General features: G+C 45.0%; 9 non-coding genes and 4 pseudogenes across 9 annotated transcripts; all 13 read left to right on the top strand.

Moving 5' to 3' along the window:
• The first annotated feature begins 940 nt into the window (after positions 1 to 940).
• On the top strand, positions 941 to 1,131 carry LOC141219234 (U2 spliceosomal RNA). Its single transcript, XR_012287834.1, has one exon. It is a non-coding gene; the product is annotated as a U2 spliceosomal RNA (small nuclear RNA).
• A 1,118-nt stretch (positions 1,132 to 2,249) lies between these two features.
• Positions 2,250 to 2,440, top strand: LOC141219233 (U2 spliceosomal RNA). The gene has a single exon (XR_012287833.1). It is a non-coding gene; the product is annotated as a U2 spliceosomal RNA (small nuclear RNA).
• A 1,115-nt stretch (positions 2,441 to 3,555) lies between these two features.
• Positions 3,556 to 3,746, top strand: LOC141219232 (U2 spliceosomal RNA). Its single transcript, XR_012287832.1, has one exon. It is a non-coding gene; the product is annotated as a U2 spliceosomal RNA (small nuclear RNA).
• Positions 3,747 to 4,861: 1,115 nt separating this feature from the next.
• On the top strand, positions 4,862 to 4,953 carry LOC141219229 (U2 spliceosomal RNA; annotated as a pseudogene).
• Positions 4,954 to 5,742: 789 nt separating this feature from the next.
• LOC141219184 (U2 spliceosomal RNA) lies at positions 5,743 to 5,921 on the top strand (annotated as a pseudogene).
• Positions 5,922 to 7,036: 1,115 nt separating this feature from the next.
• Positions 7,037 to 7,128, top strand: LOC141219224 (U2 spliceosomal RNA; annotated as a pseudogene).
• Positions 7,129 to 7,917: 789 nt separating this feature from the next.
• LOC141219197 (U2 spliceosomal RNA) lies at positions 7,918 to 8,096 on the top strand (annotated as a pseudogene).
• Positions 8,097 to 9,211: 1,115 nt separating this feature from the next.
• Positions 9,212 to 9,402, top strand: LOC141219230 (U2 spliceosomal RNA). Its single transcript, XR_012287831.1, has one exon. It is a non-coding gene; the product is annotated as a U2 spliceosomal RNA (small nuclear RNA).
• Positions 9,403 to 16,547: 7,145 nt separating this feature from the next.
• On the top strand, positions 16,548 to 16,738 carry LOC141219226 (U2 spliceosomal RNA). Its single transcript, XR_012287830.1, has one exon. It is a non-coding gene; the product is annotated as a U2 spliceosomal RNA (small nuclear RNA).
• Positions 16,739 to 17,853: 1,115 nt separating this feature from the next.
• LOC141219214 (U2 spliceosomal RNA) lies at positions 17,854 to 18,044 on the top strand. The gene has a single exon (XR_012287829.1). It is a non-coding gene; the product is annotated as a U2 spliceosomal RNA (small nuclear RNA).
• A 1,115-nt stretch (positions 18,045 to 19,159) lies between these two features.
• Positions 19,160 to 19,350, top strand: LOC141219203 (U2 spliceosomal RNA). Its single transcript, XR_012287823.1, has one exon. It is a non-coding gene; the product is annotated as a U2 spliceosomal RNA (small nuclear RNA).
• A 1,115-nt stretch (positions 19,351 to 20,465) lies between these two features.
• Positions 20,466 to 20,656, top strand: LOC141219190 (U2 spliceosomal RNA). The gene has a single exon (XR_012287814.1). It is a non-coding gene; the product is annotated as a U2 spliceosomal RNA (small nuclear RNA).
• Positions 20,657 to 21,771: 1,115 nt separating this feature from the next.
• LOC141219146 (U2 spliceosomal RNA) lies at positions 21,772 to 21,962 on the top strand. Its single transcript, XR_012287776.1, has one exon. It is a non-coding gene; the product is annotated as a U2 spliceosomal RNA (small nuclear RNA).
• The last annotated feature ends 616 nt before the right edge of the window (positions 21,963 to 22,578 follow it).

Genomic DNA, 22,578 nt, shown 5'->3' with positions numbered 1-22,578 from the left:
AACTGTGCATTGCATTGCCATGTAATGTGATGCAATGCTATCTTTCTAGCTCTCCCTTTTTACTTCCTTTTGGATAAACAGACATATTAGGCAAGCATTTTGGAGCTTTCACCTAAATAACTACAGGTGGTGAGATAAGCTGCACAATATAATTGACCTTTCAGTATATTGTTGCACACACACCATCTATTTAGCAAATGCCCTTGTTATCAACAGCAGCCTTTTAAACTCACCTGAGCTAACAGGTATGTGCGCTGGTTACTCTGCTGCGCTTAAAATTTCTTTTTTGGTTTGCTACAATGCCTTTTCTGAAACGTTGTCTCCTTCTGCTGGAACACTGACTTCTTTCATTTAATGCCTGCAGACTATAAAAGAGAACCCAACCCAAAAAGTTTGGTTGATTAGTCTGTGGCATTCTGTTAAACTGTTGCTTATGGCGGTCTCTGTGAGCTTCTCAGCGACATTCAGCCAGCCAGGTATCCTGCCTGCAGTAGATGGAATGTGGCAATGGAACGCTGGCTGCGCGTGTCATAATAGGCTCTGAGCTTTTATATACCTGTGCACAGCTGCAGCCACCTTCAGTCTGCTGCTGGACAGCCAGCAGCAGCAGCAGCAGGAGAGGTATGTAATCAGGAGCCCTCCTGCTAAGGGTAGACAGCTGCTCGTTCCACCCCACCCCCCGCCTTAATTGGTTCTCCTCCCTTCCAACGGTGTTGAGGCGGGTGGGAACAGCAGGGGGTGAAGGTGCTGTGTTTAAAGAGGTGGAGTTATGCAGATCTAAAACGCGTGGATTGCAGCAGCAGCAAGCCGAAAAGTGCAGGCATGTAAGGGATCTAGAGGTTGACAACATGTCTTCTTAACGGGAGTCCAGGAGCTCATCTCCACAAATGGACTTTTCAGGATCCTTGGGTGGCTCCGTAGTTTGAAACCAATTCTGGTTATCGCTTCTCGGCCTTTTGGCTAAGATCAAGTGTAGTATCTGTTCTTATCAGTTTAATATCTGATACGTCCCCTATCTGGGGACCATATATTAAATGGATTTTTAGAACAGGGAGATGGAAAAAGAGCTTGCTCTGTCCACTCCACGCATTGACCTGGTATTGCAGTATCTCCAGGACCGGTGCACCCCTTCTTTAATGCAGTTTCTAAAATCAGAAAGAATTGAATTCTATTTTTTTTGTTCATTTTGCTTGTTTGTTGGATTTTGGGATGGACTCTTTGGCTTTGCTTTTCTTCTCCTCATTGGATTTTTCATGTTCAAAGTTGCAGAAGCCAGATTACAAGCTCATTTTGGTTCAACTTCAGCAACTGTGCATTGCATTGCCATGTAATGTGATGCAATGCTATCTTTCTAGCTCTCCCTTTTTACTTCCTTTTGGATAAACAGACATATTAGGCAAGCATTTTGGAGCTTTCACCTAAATAACTACAGGTGGTGAGATAAGCTGCACAATATAATTGACCTTTCAGTATATTGTTGCACACACACCATCTATTTAGCAAATGCCCTTGTTATCAACAGCAGCCTTTTAAACTCACCTGAGCTAACAGGTATGTGCGCTGGTTACTCTGCTGCGCTTAAAATTTCTTTTTTGGTTTGCTACAATGCCTTTTCTGAAACGTTGTCTCCTTCTGCTGGAACACTGACTTCTTTCATTTAATGCCTGCAGACTATAAAAGAGAACCCAACCCAAAAAGTTTGGTTGATTAGTCTGTGGCATTCTGTTAAACTGTTGCTTATGGCGGTCTCTGTGAGCTTCTCAGCGACATTCAGCCAGCCAGGTATCCTGCCTGCAGTAGATGGAATGTGGCAATGGAACGCTGGCTGCGCGTGTCATAATAGGCTCTGAGCCTTTATATACCTGTGCACAGCAGCAGCCACCTTCAGTCTGCTGCTGGACAGCCAGCAGCAGCAGCAGCAGCAGGAGAGGTATGTAATCAGGAGCCCTCCTGCTAAGGGTAGACAGCTGCTCGTTCCACCCCACCCCCCGCCTTAATTGGTTCTCCTCCCTTCCAACGGTGTTGAGGCGGGTGGGAACAGCAGGGGGTGAAGGTGCTCTGTTTAAAGAGGTGGAGTTATGCAGATCTAAAACGCGTGGATTGCAGCAGCAGCAAGCCGAAAAGTGCAGGCATGTAAGGGATCTAGAGGTTGACAACATGTCTTCTTAACGGGAGTCCAGGAGCTCATCTCCACAAATGGACTTTTCAGGATCCTTGGGTGGCTCCGTAGTTTGAAACCAATTCTGGTTATCGCTTCTCGGCCTTTTGGCTAAGATCAAGTGTAGTATCTGTTCTTATCAGTTTAATATCTGATACGTCCCCTATCTGGGGACCATATATTAAATGGATTTTTAGAACAGGGAGATGGAAAAAGAGCTTGCTCTGTCCACTCCACGCATTGACCTGGTATTGCAGTATCTCCAGGACCGGTGCACCCCTTCTTTAATGCAGTTTCTAAAATCAGAAAGAATTGAATTCAATGTTTTTTGTTCATTTTGCTTGTTTGTCGGATTTTGGGATGGACTCTTTGGCTTTGCTTTTCTTCTCCTCATTGGATTTTTCATGTTCAAAGTTGCAGAAGCCAGATTACAAGCTCATTTTGGTTCAACTTCAGCAACTGTGCATTGCATTGCCATGTAATGTGATGCAATGCTATCTTTCTAGCTCTCCCTTTTTACTTCCTTTTGGATAAACAGACATATTAGGCAAGCATTTTGGAGCTTTCACCTAAATAACTACAGGTGGTGAGATAAGCTGCACAATATAATTGACCTTTCAGTATATTGTTGCACACACACCATCTATTTAGCAAATGCCCTTGTTATCAACAGCAGCCTTTTAAACTCACCTGAGCTAACAGGTATGTGCGCTGGTTACTCTGCTGCGCTTAAAATTTCTTTTTTGGTTTGCTACAATGCCTTTTCTGAAACGTTGTCTCCTTCTGCTGGAACACTGACTTCTTTCATTTAATGCCTGCAGACTATAAAAGAGAACCCAACCCAAAAAGTTTGGTTGATTAGTCTGTGGCATTCTGTTAAACTGTTGCTTATGGCGGTCTCTGTGAGCTTCTCAGCGACATTCAGCCAGCCAGGTATCCTGCCTGCAGTAGATGGAATGTGGCAATGGAACGCTGGCTGCGCGTGTCATAATAGGCTCTGAGCCTTTATATACCTGTGCACAGCAGCAGCCACCTTCAGTCTGCTGCTGGACAGCCAGCAGCAGCAGCAGCAGGAGAGGTATGTAATCAGGAGCCCTCCTGCTAAGGGTAGACAGCTGCTCGTTCCACCCCACCCCCCGCCTTAATTGGTTCTCCTCCCTTCCAACGGTGTTGAGGCGGGTGGGAACAGCAGGGGGTGAAGGTGCTGTGTTTAAAGAGGTGGAGTTATGCAGATCTAAAATGCGTGGATTGCAGCAGCAGCAAGCCGAAAAGTGCAGGCATGTAAGGGATCTAGAGGTTGACAACATGTCTTCTTAACGGGAGTCCAGGAGCTCATCTCCACAAATGGACTTTTCAGGATCCTTGGGTGGCTCCGTAGTTTGAAACCAATTCTGGTTATCGCTTCTCGGCCTTTTGGCTAAGATCAAGTGTAGTATCTGTTCTTATCAGTTTAATATCTGATACGTCCCCTATCTGGGGACCATATATTAAATGGATTTTTAGAACAGGGAGATGGAAAAAGAGCTTGCTCTGTCCACTCCACGCATTGACCTGGTATTGCAGTATCTCCAGGACCGGTGCACCCCTTCTTTAATGCAGTTTCTAAAATCAGAAAGAATTGAATTCAATGTTTTTTGTTCATTTTGCTTGTTTGTCGGATTTTGGGATGGACTCTTTGGCTTTGCTTTTCTTCTCCTCATTGGATTTTTCATGTTCAAAGTTGCAGAAGCCAGATTACAAGCTCATTTTGGTTCAACTTCAGCAACTGTGCATTGCATTGCCATGTAATGTGATGCAATGCTATCTTTCTAGCTCTCCCTTTTTACTTCCTTTTGGATAAACAGACATATTAGGCAAGCATTTTGGAGCTTTCACCTAAATAACTACAGGTGGTGAGATAAGCTGCACAATATAATTGACCTTTCAGTATATTGTTGCACACACACCATCTATTTAGCAAATGCCCTTGTTATCAACAGCAGCCTTTTAAACTCACCTGAGCTAACAGGTATGTGCGCTGGTTACTCTGCTGCGCTTAAAATTTCTTTTTTGGTTTGCTACAATGCCTTTTCTGAAACGTTGTCTCCTTCTGCTGGAACACTGACTTCTTTCATTTAATGCCTGCAGACTATAAAAGAGAACCCAACCCAAAAAGTTTGGTTGATTAGTCTGTGGCATTCTGTTAAACTGTTGCTTATGGCGGTCTCTGTGAGCTTCTCAGCGACATTCAGCCAGCCAGGTATCCTGCCTGCAGTAGATGGAATGTGGCAATGGAACGCTGGCTGCGCGTGTCATAATAGGCTCTGAGCCTTTATATACCTGTGCACAGCAGCAGCCACCTTCAGTCTGCTGCTGGACAGCCAGCAGCAGCAGCAGCAGGAGAGGTATGTAATCAGGAGCCCTCCTGCTAAGGGTAGACAGCTGCTCGTTCCACCCCACCCCCCGCCTTAATTGGTTCTCCTCCCTTCCAACGGTGTTGAGGCGGGTGGGAACAGCAGGGGGTGAAGGTGCTGTGTTTAAAGAGGTGGAGTTATGCAGATCTAAAACGCGTGGATTGCAGCAGCAGCAAGCCGAAAAGTGCAGGCATGTAAGGGATCTAGAGGTTGACAACATGTCTTCTTAACGGGAGTCCAGGAGCTCATCTCCACAAATGGACTTTTCAGGATCCTTGGGTGGCTCCGTAGTTTGAAACCAATTCTGGTTATCGCTTCTCGGCCTTTTGGCTAAGATCAAGTGTAGTATCTTTCGAAAAGGCGGTTTTGGATGTTGGCCGCCCTAGCAGATTGATACATTATGCACACTGGGGTTTAGGCGCTTGTTAGTACGCCAGGTGGCTAATATAGTCATCTGGTGGAAAGCATGGCCCCCCAGGATCGACGCCGTTGGGCCGGGGAAGATCGAAAGCCCGAAGTGTGAAGTGCCCCAGGAGTGGTGACCCTGGGGTGCCTTAACTCACTGGGATTGGGAACCCCACTTGAGTTTATGGCACATTTGCACAAGCACTTCAAATTTTCTTTCTTCGCACACACCCTTATTCCGGGCCTTCTGGCCTTAGGATGGGGAATTTTTCAATTCCCGGTCGAAGGTCCGGGCAGTATTATACTGTGAAACCTTCACTATTTATTTAATTTCTTTGTCACTGTGTGTCCACTTATTCACGTGTGTCACGTCCTACTAGGATTTTGTCGGGATGCGGTTCCCTTACGGGTTCCTCTCTTGGCAGGTCTAGGGGGGGAGTGTGTGGCCATCAGGTTCCGCTCCCCCCTGAACCCCCCTGGCTCTCCTCTTTCGGGAGGAGAGCGTTGTTGGCTCCCCTCTTCCGGGAGGGGAGCACAGTCTTTGGCTCCCAGTGCCTTGCTCGGGTGAGAACTCGGGCAGGTGCTGGGGGTAAGATTGGGTCGCCTCTGGCTTCGGCTGGAGGTGGCTTTTTGTCCCTGTTCCTCGCTGTGGCCTTTTGGCTCGGAGGGACGGGGAATGGTTTGGGGGACCCTTTTCCTTTTGGAGAGGGTTTCAAGAAGACCAGCATCCTAGTGCACTTTTTTTGTGGCACTTGTCACTTTTTTAAGCGCACTCGGGTTTTGTACACGAATTCGGGCTTTCGATAAAAAAATCTGTTCTTATCAGTTTAATATCTGATACGTCCCCTATCTGGGGACCATATATTAAATGGATTTTTAGAACAGGGAGATGGAAAAAGAGCTTGCTCTGTCCACTCCACGCATTGACCTGGTATTGCAGTATCTCCAGGACCGGTGCACCCCTTCTTTAATGCAGTTTCTAAAATCAGAAAGAATTGAATTCAATGTTTTTTGTTCATTTTGCTTGTTTGTCGGATTTTGGGATGGACTCTTTGGCTTTGCTTTTCTTCTCCTCATTGGATTTTTCATGTTCAAAGTTGCAGAAGCCAGATTACAAGCTCATTTTGGTTCAACTTCAGCAACTGTGCATTGCATTGCCATGTAATGTGATGCAATGCTATCTTTCTAGCTCTCCCTTTTTACTTCCTTTTGGATAAACAGACATATTAGGCAAGCATTTTGGAGCTTTCACCTAAATAACTACAGGTGGTGAGATAAGCTGCACAATATAATTGACCTTTCAGTATATTGTTGCACACACACCATCTATTTAGCAAATGCCCTTGTTATCAACAGCAGCCTTTTAAACTCACCTGAGCTAACAGGTATGTGCGCTGGTTACTCTGCTGCGCTTAAAATTTCTTTTTTGGTTTGCTACAATGCCTTTTCTGAAACGTTGTCTCCTTCTGCTGGAACACTGACTTCTTTCATTTAATGCCTGCAGACTATAAAAGAGAACCCAACCCAAAAAGTTTGGTTGATTAGTCTGTGGCATTCTGTTAAACTGTTGCTTATGGCGGTCTCTGTGAGCTTCTCAGCGACATTCAGCCAGCCAGGTATCCTGCCTGCAGTAGATGGAATGTGGCAATGGAACGCTGGCTGCGCGTGTCATAATAGGCTCTGAGCCTTTATATACCTGTGCACAGCAGCAGCCACCTTCAGTCTGCTGCTGGACAGCCAGCAGCAGCAGCAGCAGGAGAGGTATGTAATCAGGAGCCCTCCTGCTAAGGGTAGACAGCTGCTCGTTCCACCCCACCCCCCGCCTTAATTGGTTCTCCTCCCTTCCAACGGTGTTGAGGCGGGTGGGAACAGCAGGGGGTGAAGGTGCTGTGTTTAAAGAGGTGGAGTTATGCAGATCTAAAACGCGTGGATTGCAGCAGCAGCAAGCCGAAAAGTGCAGGCATGTAAGGGATCTAGAGGTTGACAACATGTCTTCTTAACGGGAGTCCAGGAGCTCATCTCCACAAATGGACTTTTCAGGATCCTTGGGTGGCTCCGTAGTTTGAAACCAATTCTGGTTATCGCTTCTCGGCCTTTTGGCTAAGATCAAGTGTAGTATCTTTCGAAAAGGCGGTTTTGGATGTTGGCCGCCCTAGTAGATTGATACATTATGCACACTGGGGTTTAGGCGCTTGTTAGTACGCCAGGTGGCTAATATAGTCATCTGGTGGAAAGCATGGCCCCCCAGGATCGACGCCGTTGGGCCGGGGAAGATCGAAAGCCCGAAGTGTGAAGTGCCCCAGGAGTGGTGACCCTGGGGTGCCTTAACTCACTGGGATTGGGAACCCCACTTGAGTTTATGGCACATTTGCACAAGCACTTCAAATTTTCTTTCTTCGCACACACCCTTATTCCGGGCCTTCTGGCCTTAGGATGGGGAATTTTTCAATTCCCGGTCGAAGGTCCGGGCAGTATTATACTGTGAAACCTTCACTATTTATTTAATTTCTTTGTCACTGTGTGTCCACTTATTCACGTGTGTCACGTCCTACTAGGATTTTGTCGGGATGCGGTTCCCTTACGGGTTCCTCTCTTGGCAGGTCTAGGGGGGGAGTGTGTGGCCATCAGGTTCCGCTCCCCCCTGAACCCCCCTGGCTCTCCTCTTTCGGGAGGAGAGCGTTGTTGGCTCCCCTCTTCCGGGAGGGGAGCACAGTCTTTGGCTCCCAGTGCCTTGCTCGGGTGAGAACTCGGGCAGGTGCTGGGGGTAAGATTGGGTCGCCTCTGGCTTCGGCTGGAGGTGGCTTTTTGTCCCTGTTCCTCGCTGTGGCCTTTTGGCTCGGAGGGACGGGGAATGGTTTGGGGGACCCTTCTCCTTTTGGAGAGGGTTTCAAGAAGACCAGCATCCTAGTGCACTTTTTTTGTGGCACTTGTCACTTTTTTAAGCGCACTCGGGTTTTGTACACGAATTCGGGCTTTCGATAAAAAAATCTGTTCTTATCAGTTAAATATCTGATACGTCCCCTATCTGGGGACCATATATTAAATGGATTTTTAGAACAGGGAGATGGAAAAAGAGCTTGCTCTGTCCACTCCACGCATTGACCTGGTATTGCAGTATCTCCAGGACCGGTGCACCCCTTCTTTAATGCAGTTTCTAAAATCAGAAAGAATTGAATTCAATGTTTTTTGTTCATTTTGCTTGTTTGTCGGATTTTGGGATGGACTCTTTGGCTTTGCTTTTCTTCTCCTCATTGGATTTTTCATGTTCAAAGTTGCAGAAGCCAGATTACAAGCTCATTTTGGTTCAACTTCAGCAACTGTGCATTGCATTGCCATGTAATGTGATGCAATGCTATCTTTCTAGCTCTCCCTTTTTACTTCCTTTTGGATAAACAGACATATTAGGCAAGCATTTTGGAGCTTTCACCTAAATAACTACAGGTGGTGAGATAAGCTGCACAATATAATTGACCTTTCAGTATATTGTTGCACACACACCATCTATTTAGCAAATGCCCTTGTTATCAACAGCAGCCTTTTAAACTCACCTGAGCTAACAGGTATGTGCGCTGGTTACTCTGCTGCGCTTAAAATTTCTTTTTTGGTTTGCTACAATGCCTTTTCTGAAACGTTGTCTCCTTCTGCTGGAACACTGACTTCTTTCATTTAATGCCTGCAGACTATAAAAGAGAACCCAACCCAAAAAGTTTGGTTGATTAGTCTGTGGCATTCTGTTAAACTGTTGCTTATGGCGGTCTCTGTGAGCTTCTCAGCGACATTCAGCCAGCCAGGTATCCTGCCTGCAGTAGATGGAATGTGGCAATGGAACGCTGGCTGCGCGTGTCATAATAGGCTCTGAGCCTTTATATACCTGTGCACAGCAGCAGCCACCTTCAGTCTGCTGCTGGACAGCCAGCAGCAGCAGCAGCAGGAGAGGTATGTAATCAGGAGCCCTCCTGCTAAGGGTAGACAGCTGCTCGTTCCACCCCACCCCCCGCCTTAATTGGTTCTCCTCCCTTCCAACGGTGTTGAGGCGGGTGGGAACAGCAGGGGGTGAAGGTGCTGTGTTTAAAGAGGTGGAGTTATGCAGATCTAAAACGCGTGGATTGCAGCAGCAGCAAGCCGAAAAGTGCAGGCATGTAAGGGATCTAGAGGTTGACAACATGTCTTCTTAACGGGAGTCCAGGAGCTCATCTCCACAAATGGACTTTTCAGGATCCTTGGGTGGCTCCGTAGTTTGAAACCAATTCTGGTTATCGCTTCTCGGCCTTTTGGCTAAGATCAAGTGTAGTATCTGTTCTTATCAGTTTAATATCTGATACGTCCCCTATCTGGGGACCATATATTAAATGGATTTTTAGAACAGGGAGATGGAAAAAGAGCTTGCTCTGTCCACTCCACGCATTGACCTGGTATTGCAGTATCTCCAGGACCGGTGCACCCCTTCTTTAATGCAGTTTCTAAAATCAGAAAGAATTGAATTCAATGTTTTTTGTTCATTTTGCTTGTTTGTCGGATTTTGGGATGGACTCTTTGGCTTTGCTTTTCTTCTCCTCATTGGATTTTTCATGTTCAAAGTTGCAGAAGCCAGATTACAAGCTCATTTTGGTTCAACTTCAGCAACTGTGCATTGCATTGCCATGTAATATGATGCAATGCTATCTTTCTAGCTCTCCCTTTTTACTTCCTTTTGGATAAACAGACATATTAGGCAAGCATTTTGGAGCTTTCACCTAAATAACTACAGGTGGTGAGATAAGCTGCACAATATAATTGACCTTTCAGTATATTGTTGCACACACACCATCTATTTAGCAAATGCCCTTGTTATCAACAGCAGCCTTTTAACCCCTTAAGCCCCGCGGGTGGTTTGCACGTTAATGACCGGGCCAATTTTTACAATTCTGACCACTGTCACTTTATGAGGTAATTACTCTCGAACGCTTCAACGGATCCCCCTGATTCTGAGATTGTTTTTTCGTGACATATTGTACTTCATGATTGTGGAAAAATTTCTTCGATATCACTTGCGTTTATTTGTGAAAAAAACGGAAATTTGGCGAAAATTTTGAAAATTTTGCAATTTTCAAAATTTGAATTTTTAAGCCCTGAAATCAGAGCGATATGTCACACAAAAGAGTTAATAAATAACATTTCCCACATGTCTACTTTACATCAGCACAATTTTGGAACCAAAATTTTTTTTTGTTAGGGAGCTATAAGGGTTAAAAGTTGACCAGCGATTTCTCATTTTTCCAACAAAATTTACAAAACCATTTTTTTAGGGACCACATCACATTTGAAGTCACTTTGAGAGGTCTTTATGACAGAAAATACCCAAAAGTGACACCATTCTAAAAACTGCACCCCTCAAGGTGCTCAAAACCACATTCAAGAACTTTATTAACCCTTCAGGTGCTTCACAGGAATTTTTTGAATGTGGAAGAAAAAAATGAACATTTAACTTTTTTCACAAAAATGTTAATTTAGACCCAATTTTTTTTATTTTCACAGGGGTAACAAGAAAAAATGGACCCCAAAATTTGTTGTGCAATTTCCCCTGGGCACGCAGATACCCAATATTTGGGGAAAAAATACTGTTTGGGCGCACGGCAGGGCTCGGAAGGGAAGGAGCGCTATTTGACTTTTTGATTGTAAAATTTGCTTGAATAATTAGCGGACGCCATGTTGTGTTTGGAGAGCCCATGTGTGCCCAAACTTTGGAGCTCCCCCACAAGTGACCCCATTTTGGAAACTAGACCCACCAAGGCACCTTTCTAGATGCATAGTGAGCACTTGGAACCCCCAGGTGCTTCACAAATTGATTCGTAACAATGAAAAAGTGAAAAAAAAAACACTTTTTCATTTTTATGAATCAATTTGTGAAGCACCTGAGTGTTCCAAGTGCTCACAATGCATCTAGATAGGTGCCTTGGGGGGTCTAGTTTCCAAAATGGGGTCACTTGTGGGGGAGCTCCAATGTTTGGGCACACAGCGGCTCTCCAAACGCAACATGGTGTCGCTAACAATTTGAGCCGATTTTCCGTTAAATTTGTTAGAGGACACCATGTTGCATTTAGAGAGTCCCTGTGTGCCCAAACATTGGAGCTCCCCCACAAGTGACTCCATTTTGGAAACTAGACCCCCCAAGGCACCTATCTAGATGCATAGTGAGCACTTGGAACCCCCAGGTGCTTCACAAATTGATTCGTAACAATGAAAAAGTGAAAAAAAAAACACTTTTTCATTTGTATGAATCAATTTGTGAAGCACCTGAGGGTTCCAAGTGCTCACTATGCATCTAGATAGGTGCCTTGGGTGGTCTAGTTTCCAAAATGGGGTCACTTGTGGGGGAGCTCCAATATTTGGGCACACAGCGGCTCTCTAAATGCAACATGGTGTCCGCTAACAAATTTAACGCAAAATTGGCTCAAATTGTTAGCGACACCATGTTGCGTTTGGAGAGCTGCTGTGTGCCCAAACATTGGAGCTCCCCCACAAGTGACCCCATTTTGGAAACTAGACCCCCCAAGGCACCTATCTAGATGCATAGTGAGCACTTGGAACCCCCAGGTGCTTCACAAATTGATTCGTAACAATGAAAAAGTGAAAAAAAAAACACTTTTTCATTTTTATGAATCAATTTGTGAAGCACCTGGGGGTTCCAACTGCTCACTATGCATCTAGATAGGTGCCTTGGGGGGTCTAGTTTCCAAAATGGGGTCACTTGTGGGAGAGCTCCAATGTTTGGGCACACAGGGACTCTCTAAATGCAACATGGTATCCGCTAACAAATTGAATGGAAAATCGGCTCAAATTGTTAGCGGACACCACATTGCGTTTGGAGAGCTTCTCTGTGCCCAAACTTTGGAGCTCCCCCACAAGTGACCCCATTTTGGAAACTAGACCCCCCAAGGCACCTTTCTAGATGCATAGTGAGCACTTGGAACCCCCAGGTGCTTCACAAATTGATTCGTAATAATTAAAAAGTGAAAAAAAAAAACACTTTTTCATTTTTACGAATCAATTTGTGAAGCACCTAGGGGTTCCAAGTGCTCACTATGCATCTAGATAGGTGCCTTGGGGGGTCTAGTTTCCAAAATGGGGTCACTTGTGGGGGAGCTCCAATGTTTGGGCACACAGGGACTCTCTAAATGCAACATGGTATCCGCTAACAAATTGAATGGAAAATCGGCTCAAATTGTTAGCGGACGCCACATTGCGTTTGGAGAGCCCCTCTGTGCCCAAACTTTGGAGCTCCCCCACAAGTGACCCCATTTTGGAAACTAGACCCCCCAAGGCACCTTTCTAGATGCATAGTGAGCACTTGGAACCCCCAGGTGCTTCACAAATTGATTCGTAATAATGAAAAAGTGAAAAAAAAAACACTTTTTCATTTTTACGAATTAATTTGTGAAGCACCTAGGGGTTCCAATTGCTCACTATGCATCTAGATAGGTGCCTTGGGGGGTCTAGTTTCCAAAATGGGGTCACTTGTGGAGGAGCTCCAATGTTTGGGCACACAGGGACTCTCCAAATGCAACATGATATCCGCTAACAATTTGAGCCGACAATTTGTTAGCGGGTATCATGTTGCATTTGGAGAGTCCCTGTGTGCCCAAACATTGGAGCTCCCCCACAAGTGACCCCATTTTGGAAACTAGACCCCCCAAGGCACCTATCTAGATTCATAGTGAGCACTTGGAACCCCAGGTTCTTCACAAATTGATTCATAAAAATGAAAAAGTGTTTTTTTTTTCACTTTTTCATTTTTACGAATCAATTTGTGAAGCACCTGGGGGTTCCAAGTGCTCACTATGCATCTAGAAAGGTGCCTTGGGGGGTCTAGTTTCCAAAATGGGGTCACTTGTGGGGGAGCTCCAAAGTTTGGGCACAGAGGGGCTCTCCAAACGCAATGTGGTGTGCGCTAACAATTTGAGCCGATTTTCCATTCAATTTGTTAGCGGATACCATGTTGCATTTAGAGAGTCCCTGTGTGCCCAAACATTGGAGCTCCCCCACAAGTGACCCCATTTTGGAAACTAGACCCCCCAAGGCACCTATCTAGATTCATAGTGAGCACTTGGAACCCCAGGTGCTTCACAAATTGATTCATAAAAATGAAAAAGTGTTTTTTTTTTCACTTTTTCATTTTTACGAATCAATTTGTGAAGCAACTGGGGGTTCCAAGTGCTCACTATGCATCTAGAAAGGTGCCTTGGGGGGTCTAGTTTCCAAAATGGGGTCACTTGTGGGGGAGCTCCAAAGTTTGGGCACAGAGGGGCTCTCCAAACGCAATGTGGTGTCCGCTAACAATTTGAGCCGATTTTCCATTCAATTTGTTAGCGGATACCATGTTGCATTTAGAGAGTCCCTGTGTGCCCAAACATTGGAGCTCCCCCACAAGTGACCCCATTTTGGAAACTAGACCCCCCAAGGCACCTATCTAGATTCATAGTGAGCACTTGGAACCCCAGGTGCTTCACAAATTGATTCATAAAAATGAAAAAGTGTTTTATTTTCACTTTTTCATTTTTACGAATCAATTTGTGAAGCACATGGGGGTTCTAAGTGCTCACTATGCATCTAGATAGGTGCCTTGGGGGGTCTAGTTTCCAAAATGGGGTCACTTGTGGGGGAGCTCCAATGTTTGGACACACAGGGGCTCTCCAAACGCAACATGGCGTCCGCTAACAATTTGAGCCGATTTTCCATTCAATTTGTTAGCGGACACCATGTCGCGTTTGGAGAGCCCGTGATGTGCCTAAACAGTGGAGCTCCCCCACAAGTGTCCCCATTTTGGAAACTATACCCCTCAAAGATTTTATTAAGGTGTATAGTGAACATTTTGAACCCAGAGGTACGGCACATTATTTGTTTACATTAGGTCATCATATTGAATAAGTTTTCATTATTCTTGAGCGCAAGTGCTCGCTACTTGAGTTTGCATCGGGTACTCAGGTATGCACCATGTACAGCGTGTGCTCGAGTGACATGCTCGAGTCCCTGCTCCGCATGTTTCACGGTTATTAGACACCCAAAAAAAAACATGCGGGGATCGCTCGTGCATGGCAGGCAATCCCCATAAAGTTTTTTGGCCGCGAAGCATATGGGGCAGAGACTCGAGCATGTCACTCAAATACCCACGATACTAAATGCATACCAGAGCACCCGATGCAAACTCAAGTAGCGAGCACTTGCTCTCAACACTAGTCGCCATATCGTCATCTTTTTTTCTTACTTTTGAAAAAAATCCCAACCCCAGCCCTAACCCTAGCACAACCCTAGCCCCAGCACAACCCTAGCCCCAGCACAACCCTAGCCCCAGCACAACCCTAGCCCCAGCACAGCCCTAGCCCCAAACCCAGCCCTAACCCTAGCCCAATCCTAACTCAAGAGTTTATTTTTGACGCCGTTCCTTGTGCGGTATAAGTGATTAGACGACTTTATTCTTCGGGTCGGTGTGATTACAGCAATGCCAGAATCATATGGGGTTTTTATGACTGACAGCTGTCACACACTAAAAGACGCATTTTTTGTAAAATCTAGTTTTTGCATCGCCATATTTTGAGAGCTATAATTTTTCCAGATTTTGGCAGACAGTCATGTGACGGCTCGTTTTTTGCAGGATGACTTGACGTTGTTATTGGTGCCATTTTCAGGCACGTGACATTTTTTGATCGCTTTCTATTCCGATTTTTGGGAGGCAGAATAAACAAAAACCAACAATTCAGGAATTGTTTTTTTTTTTTTTTTTATTCTGTTCAGCGTGTGGTAAAATTGATGAGGCAGCTTTACTCTTCGGGTCAGTACGTTTACAGCGGTTCCACATTTGTATCATTTTTCTATGTTTTGGCGCTTATACACAATAAAAGCTATTTTATAGAAAAAAATATTTTTTAGTATCGCTTTATTCTGAGAGCTATAACTTTTTTATTTTTCGGCTGATGGAGCTATATGGCGGCTTGTTTTTTGCGGGACGAGATGACGTTTTCAGTGGTATCATTTTTATTTATATGCGTCTTTTTGATCGCGTGTTATTCCACTTTTTGTTTGGCGGTATGGTGATAAAGCATTGTTTTTTGCTTGTTTTTTTTTTTTTTTTTTTTACCGTGTTCACTGAAGGGGTTAACTAGTGGGACAGTTTTATAAGTCAGGTTATTCCGGACGCGGCGATACCAAATATGTGTACTTTTATTGTTTTTTTTTTATTTTTTTTATAATCATATTTATTGATGGGTACATTATATTTTTATTTTTGGTGTATTAATTTTTTTATTTTTTTATAATATTTTTGCACATTTTTTTTTTTTTTTTTCCACTTTCACACAGTTTATACACTTTATTACTTTGTCCCACTCTGGGACTTTCACTTTTTTTTTTCTGATCGCCTGCATGGCACAGGAATGGAGCACCATCCCTATGCCATGCAAGCTGTCAGAAATGCACAGTGTGAAGATTGCTTGGAGATGCACTGCGCATGTCCAAGCAATCTTCCTGCTCTCTGGTGACCCGGATGTTGTCATGACGACATCGGGTCGTCATGGCAACACCCGGGAAGCCTTTGCAGACTGCGCTGGTAGCCGGAAGAGGAGGTGAGTATCGCCGATCACCTCCCCTTGCCCCCGCAATGCCGCGATCGACTTCGATCGACTTCGATCGCAGCATCGCGGGGGTTAATGTGCTGGGAGCGGTGCGTGACCGCTCCCTGCACATAGTACCGGGTGTCAGCTGTGACAATCAGCTGACACCCGGCGGCGATCGCGCCCGCACAGCCTGTGTGCGGGCGCGATCGCGATGACGTACTAATACGGGTCTGGCTCTTAAGTCCCAGGGCACAGACGCGTATTAGTACGTCAGATGTTATTAAGGGGTTAAACTCACCTGAGCTAACAGGTATGTGCGCTGGTTACTCTGCTGCGCTTAAAATTTCTTTTTTGGTTTGCTACAATGCCTTTTCTGAAACGTTGTCTCCTTCTGCTGGAACACTGACTTCTTTCATTTAATGCCTGCAGACTATAAAAGAGAACCCAACCCAAAAAGTTTGGTTGATTAGTCTGTGGCATTCTGTTAAACTGTTGCTTATGGCGGTCTCTGTGAGCTTCTCAGCGACATTCAGCCAGCCAGGTATCCTGCCTGCAGTAGATGGAATGTGGCAATGGAACGCTGGCTGCGCGTGTCATAATAGGCTCTGAGCCTTTATATACCTGTGCACAGCAGCAGCCACCTTCAGTCTGCTGCTGGACAGCCAGCAGCAGCAGCAGCAGGAGAGGTATGTAATCAGGAGCCCTCCTGCTAAGGGTAGACAGCTGCTCGTTCCACCCCACCCCCCGCCTTAATTGGTTCTCCTCCCTTCCAACGGTGTTGAGGCGGGTGGGAACAGCAGGGGGTGAAGGTGCTGTGTTTAAAGAGGTGGAGTTATGCAGATCTAAAACGCGTGGATTGCAGCAGCAGCAAGCCGAAAAGTGCAGGCATGTAAGGGATCTAGAGGTTGACAACATGTCTTCTTAACGGCAGTCCAGGAGCTCATCTCCACAAATGGACTTTTCAGGATCCTTGGGTGGCTCCGTAGTTTGAAACCAATTCTGGTTATCGCTTCTCGGCCTTTTGGCTAAGATCAAGTGTAGTATCTGTTCTTATCAGTTTAATATCTGATACGTCCCCTATCTGGGGACCATATATTAAATGGATTTTTAGAACAGGGAGATGGAAAAAGAGCTTGCTCTGTCCACTCCACGCATTGACCTGGTATTGCAGTATCTCCAGGACCGGTGCACCCCTTCTTTAATGCAGTTTCTAAAATCAGAAAGAATTGAATTCAATGTTTTTTGTTCATTTTGCTTGTTTGTCGGATTTTGGGATGGACTCTTTGGCTTTGCTTTTCTTCTCCTCATTGGATTTTTCATGTTCAAAGTTGCAGAAGCCAGATTACAAGCTCATTTTGGTTCAACTTCAGCAACTGTGCATTGCATTGCCATGTAATGTGATGCAATGCTATCTTTCTAGCTCTCCCTTTTTACTTCCTTTTGGATAAACAGACATATTAGGCAAGCATTTTGGAGCTTTCACCTAAATAACTACAGGTGGTGAGATAAGCTGCACAATATAATTGACCTTTCAGTATATTGTTGCACACACACCATCTATTTAGCAAATGCCCTTGTTATCAACAGCAGCCTTTTAAACTCACCTGAGCTAACAGGTATGTGCGCTGGTTACTCTGCTGCGCTTAAAATTTCTTTTTTGGTTTGCTACAATGCCTTTTCTGAAACGTTGTCTCCTTCTGCTGGAACACTGACTTCTTTCATTTAATGCCTGCAGACTATAAAAGAGAACCCAACCCAAAAAGTTTGGTTGATTAGTCTGTGGCATTCTGTTAAACTGTTGCTTATGGCGGTCTCTGTGAGCTTCTCAGCGACATTCAGCCAGCCAGGTGTCCTGCCTGCAGTAGATGGAATGTGGCAATGGAACGCTGGCTGCGCGTGTCATAATAGGCTCTGAGCCTTTATATACCTGTGCACAGCAGCAGCCACCTTCAGTCTGCTGCTGGACAGCCAGCAGCAGCAGCAGCAGGAGAGGTATGTAATCAGGAGCCCTCCTGCTAAGGGTAGACAGCTGCTCGTTCCACCCCACCCCCCGCCTTAATTGGTTCTCCTCCCTTCCAACGGTGTTGAGGCGGGTGGGAACAGCAGGGGGTGAAGGTGCTGTGTTTAAAGAGGTGGAGTTATGCAGATCTAAAACGCGTGGATTGCAGCAGCAGCAAGCCGAAAAGTGCAGGCATGTAAGGGATCTAGAGGTTGACAACATGTCTTCTTAACGGGAGTCCAGGAGCTCATCTCCACAAATGGACTTTTCAGGATCCTTGGGTGGCTCCGTAGTTTGAAACCAATTCTGGTTATCGCTTCTCGGCCTTTTGGCTAAGATCAAGTGTAGTATCTGTTCTTATCAGTTTAATATCTGATACGTCCCCTATCTGGGGACCATATATTAAATGGATTTTTAGAACAGGGAGATGGAAAAAGAGCTTGCTCTGTCCACTCCACGCATTGACCTGGTATTGCAGTATCTCCAGGACCGGTGCACCCCTTCTTTAATGCAGTTTCTAAAATCAGAAAGAATTGAATTCAATGTTTTTTGTTCATTTTGCTTGTTTGTCGGATTTTGGGATGGACTCTTTGGCTTTGCTTTTCTTCTCCTCATTGGATTTTTCATGTTCAAAGTTGCAGAAGCCAGATTACAAGCTCATTTTGGTTCAACTTCAGCAACTGTGCATTGCATTGCCATGTAATGTGATGCAATGCTATCTTTCTAGCTCTCCCTTTTTACTTCCTTTTGGATAAACAGACATATTAGGCAAGCATTTTGGAGCTTTCACCTAAATAACTACAGGTGGTGAGATATGCTGCACAATATAATTGACCTTTCAGTATATTGTTGCACACACACCATCTATTTAGCAAATGCCCTTGTTATCAACAGCAGCCTTTTAAACTCACCTGAGCTAACAGGTATGTGCGCTGGTTACTCTGCTGCGCTTAAAATTTCTTTTTTGGTTTGCTACAATGCCTTTTCTGAAACGTTGTCTCCTTCTGCTGGAACACTGACTTCTTTCATTTAATGCCTGCAGACTATAAAAGAGAACCCAACCCAAAAAGTTTGGTTGATTAGTCTGTGGCATTCTGTTAAACTGTTGCTTATGGCGGTCTCTGTGAGCTTCTCAGCGACATTCAGCCAGCCAGGTATCCTGCCTGCAGTAGATGGAATGTGGCAATGGAACGCTGGCTGCGCGTGTCATAATAGGCTCTGAGCCTTTATATACCTGTGCACAGCAGCAGCCACCTTCAGTCTGCTGCTGGACAGCCAGCAGCAGCAGCAGCAGGAGAGGTATGTAATCAGGAGCCCTCCTGCTAAGGGTAGACAGCTGCTCGTTCCACCCCACCCCCCGCCTTAATTGGTTCTCCTCCCTTCCAACGGTGTTGAGGCGGGTGGGAACAGCAGGGGGTGAAGGTGCTGTGTTTAAAGAGGTGGAGTTATGCAGATCTAAAACGCGTGGATTGCAGCAGCAGCAAGCCGAAAAGTGCAGGCATGTAAGGGATCTAGAGGTTGACAACATGTCTTCTTAACGGGAGTCCAGGAGCTCATCTCCACAAATGGACTTTTCAGGATCCTTGGGTGGCTCCGTAGTTTGAAACCAATTCTGGTTATCGCTTCTCGGCCTTTTGGCTAAGATCAAGTGTAGTATCTGTTCTTATCAGTTTAATATCTGATACGTCCCCTATCTGGGGACCATATATTAAATGGATTTTTAGAACAGGGAGATGGAAAAAGAGCTTGCTCTGTCCACTCCACGCATTGACCTGGTATTGCAGTATCTCCAGGACCGGTGCACCCCTTCTTTAATGCAGTTTCTAAAATCAGAAAGAATTGAATTCAATGTTTTTTGTTCATTTTGCTTGTTTGTCGGATTTTGGGATGGACTCTTTGGCTTTGCTTTTCTTCTCCTCATTGGATTTTTCATGTTCAAAGTTGCAGAAGCCAGATTACAAGCTCATTTTGGTTCAACTTCAGCAACTGTGCATTGCATTGCCATGTAATGTGATGCAATGCTATCTTTCTAGCTCTCCCTTTTTACTTCCTTTTGGATAAACAGACATATTAGGCAAGCATTTTGGAGCTTTCACCTAAATAACTACAGGTGGTGAGATAAGCTGCACAATATAATTGACCTTTCAGTATATTGTTGCACACACACCATCTATTTAGCAAATGCCCTTGTTATCAACAGCAGCCTTTTAAACTCACCTGAGCTAACAGGTATGTGCGCTGGTTACTCTGCTGCGCTTAAAATTTCTTTTTTGGTTTGCTACAATGCCTTTTCTGAAACGTTGTCTCCTTCTGCTGGAACACTGACTTCTTTCATTTAATGCCTGCAGACTATAAAAGAGAACCCAACCCAAAAAGTTTGGTTGATTAGTCTGTGGCATTCTGTTAAACTGTTGCTTATGGCGGTCTCTGTGAGCTTCTCAGCGACATTCAGCCAGCCAGGTATCCTGCCTGCAGTAGATGGAATGTGGCAATGGAACGCTGGCTGCGCGTGTCATAATAGGCTCTGAGCCTTTATATACCTGTGCACAGCAGCAGCCACCTTCAGTCTGCTGCTGGACAGCCAGCAGCAGCAGCAGCAGGAGAGGTATGTAATCAGGAGCCCTCCTGCTAAGGGTAGACAGCTGCTCGTTCCACCCCACCCCCCGCCTTAATTGGTTCTCCTCCCTTCCAACGGTGTTGAGGCGGGTGGGAACAGCAGGGGGTGAAGGTGCTGTGTTTAAAGAGGTGGAGTTATGCAGATCTAAAACGCGTGGATTGCAGCAGCAGCAAGCCGAAAAGTGCAGGCATGTAAGGGATCTAGAGGTTGACAACATGTCTTCTTAACGGGAGTCCAGGAGCTCATCTCCACAAATGGACTTTTCAGGATCCTTGGGTGGCTCCGTAGTTTGAAACCAATTCTGGTTATCGCTTCTCGGCCTTTTGGCTAAGATCAAGTGTAGTATCTGTTCTTATCAGTTTAATATCTGATACGTCCCCTATCTGGGGACCATATATTAAATGGATTTTTAGAACAGGGAGATGGAAAAAGAGCTTGCTCTGTCCACTCCACGCATTGACCTGGTATTGCAGTATCTCCAGGACCGGTGCACCCCTTCTTTAATGCAGTTTCTAAAATCAGAAAGAATTGAATTCAATGTTTTTTGTTCATTTTGCTTGTTTGTCGGATTTTGGGATGGACTCTTTGGCTTTGCTTTTCTTCTCCTCATTGGATTTTTCATGTTCAAAGTTGCAGAAGCCAGATTACAAGCTCATTTTGGTTCAACTTCAGCAACTGTGCATTGCATTGCCATGTAATGTGATGCAATGCTATCTTTCTAGCTCTCCCTTTTTACTTCCTTTTGGATAAACAGACATATTAGGCAAGCATTTTGGAGCTTTCACCTAAATAACTACAGGTGGTGAGATAAGCTGCACAATATAATTGACCTTTCAGTATATTGTTGCACACACACCATCTATTTAGCAAATGCCCTTGTTATCAACAGCAGCCTTTTAAACTCACCTGAGCTAACAGGTATGTGCGCTGGTTACTCTGCTGCGCTTAAAATTTCTCTTTTGGTTTGCTACAATGCCTTTTCTGAAACGTTGTCTCCTTCTGCTGGAACACTGACTTCTTTCATTTAATGCCTGCAGACTATAAAAGAGAACCCAACCCAAAAAGTTTGGTTGATTAGTCTGTGGCATTCTGTTAAACTGTTGCTTATGGCGGTCTCTGTGAGCTTCTCAGCGACATTCAGCCAGCCAGGTATCCTGCCTGCAGTAGATGGAATGTGGCAATGGAACGCTGGCTGCGCGTGTCATAATAGGCTCTGAGCCTTTATATACCTGTGCACAGCAGCAGCCACCTTCAGTCTGCTGCTGGACAGCCAGCAGCAGCAGCAGCAGGAGAGGTATGTAATCAGGAGCCCTCCTGCTAAGGGTAGACAGCTGCTCGTTCCACCCCACCCCCCGCCTTAATTGGTTCTCCTCCCTTCCAACGGTGTTGAGGCGGGTGGGAACAGCAGGGGGTGAAGGTGCTGTGTTTAAAGAGGTGGAGTTATGCAGATCTAAAACGCGTGGATTGCAGCAGCAGCAAGCCGAAAAGTGCAGGCATGTAAGGGATCTAGAGGTTGACAACATGTCTTCTTAACGGGAGTCCAGGAGCTCATCTCCACAAATGGACTTTTCAGGATCCTTGGGTGGCTCCGTAGTTTGAAACCAATTCTGGTTATCGCTTCTCGGCCTTTTGGCTAAGATCAAGTGTAGTATCTGTTCTTATCAGTTTAATATCTGATACGTCCCTTATCTGGGGACCATATATTAAATGGATTTTTAGAACAGGGAGATGGAAAAAGAGCTTGCTCTGTCCACTCCACGCATTGACCTGGTATTGCAGTATCTCCAGGACCGGTGCACCCCTTCTTTAATGCAGTTTCTAAAATCAGAAAGAATTGAATTCAATGTTTTTTGTTCATTTTGCTTGTTTGTCGAATTTTGGGATGGACTCTTTGGCTTTGCTTTTCTTCTCCTCATTGGATTTTTCATGTTCAAAGTTGCAGAAGCCAGATTACAAGCTCATTTTGGTTCAACTTCAGCAACTGTGCATTGCATTGCCATGTAATATGATGCAATGCTATCTTTCTAGCTCTCCCTTTTTACTTCCTTTTGGATAAACAGACATATTAGGCAAGCATTTTGGAGCTTTCACCTAAATAACTACAGGTGGTGAGATAAGCTGCACAATATAATTGACCTTTCAGTATATTGTTGCACACACACCATCTATTTAGCAAATGCCCTTGTTATCAACAGCAGCCTTTTAAACTCACCTGAGCTAACAGGTATGTGCGCTGGTTACTCTGCTGCACTTAAAATGTCTTTTTTGGTTTGCTACAATGCCTTTTCTGAAACGTTGTCTCCTTCTGCTGGAACACTGACTTCTTTCATTTAATGCCTGCAGACTATAAAAGAGAACCCAACCCAAAAAGTTTGGTTGATTAGTCTGTGGCATTCTGTTAAACTGTTGCTTATGGCGGT

This window comes from Phyllobates terribilis, unplaced genomic scaffold, assembly GCF_046119375.1.
Source record: "Phyllobates terribilis strain yellow unplaced genomic scaffold, ASM4611937v1 Scaffold_255__1_contigs__length_2797608, whole genome shotgun sequence".
Lineage (NCBI taxonomy): Eukaryota > Metazoa > Chordata > Amphibia > Anura > Dendrobatidae > Phyllobates > Phyllobates terribilis.
The sequence above is the reverse complement of the archived record's forward strand: the minus strand, read 5'-3'. Positions and strand labels throughout refer to the sequence as shown.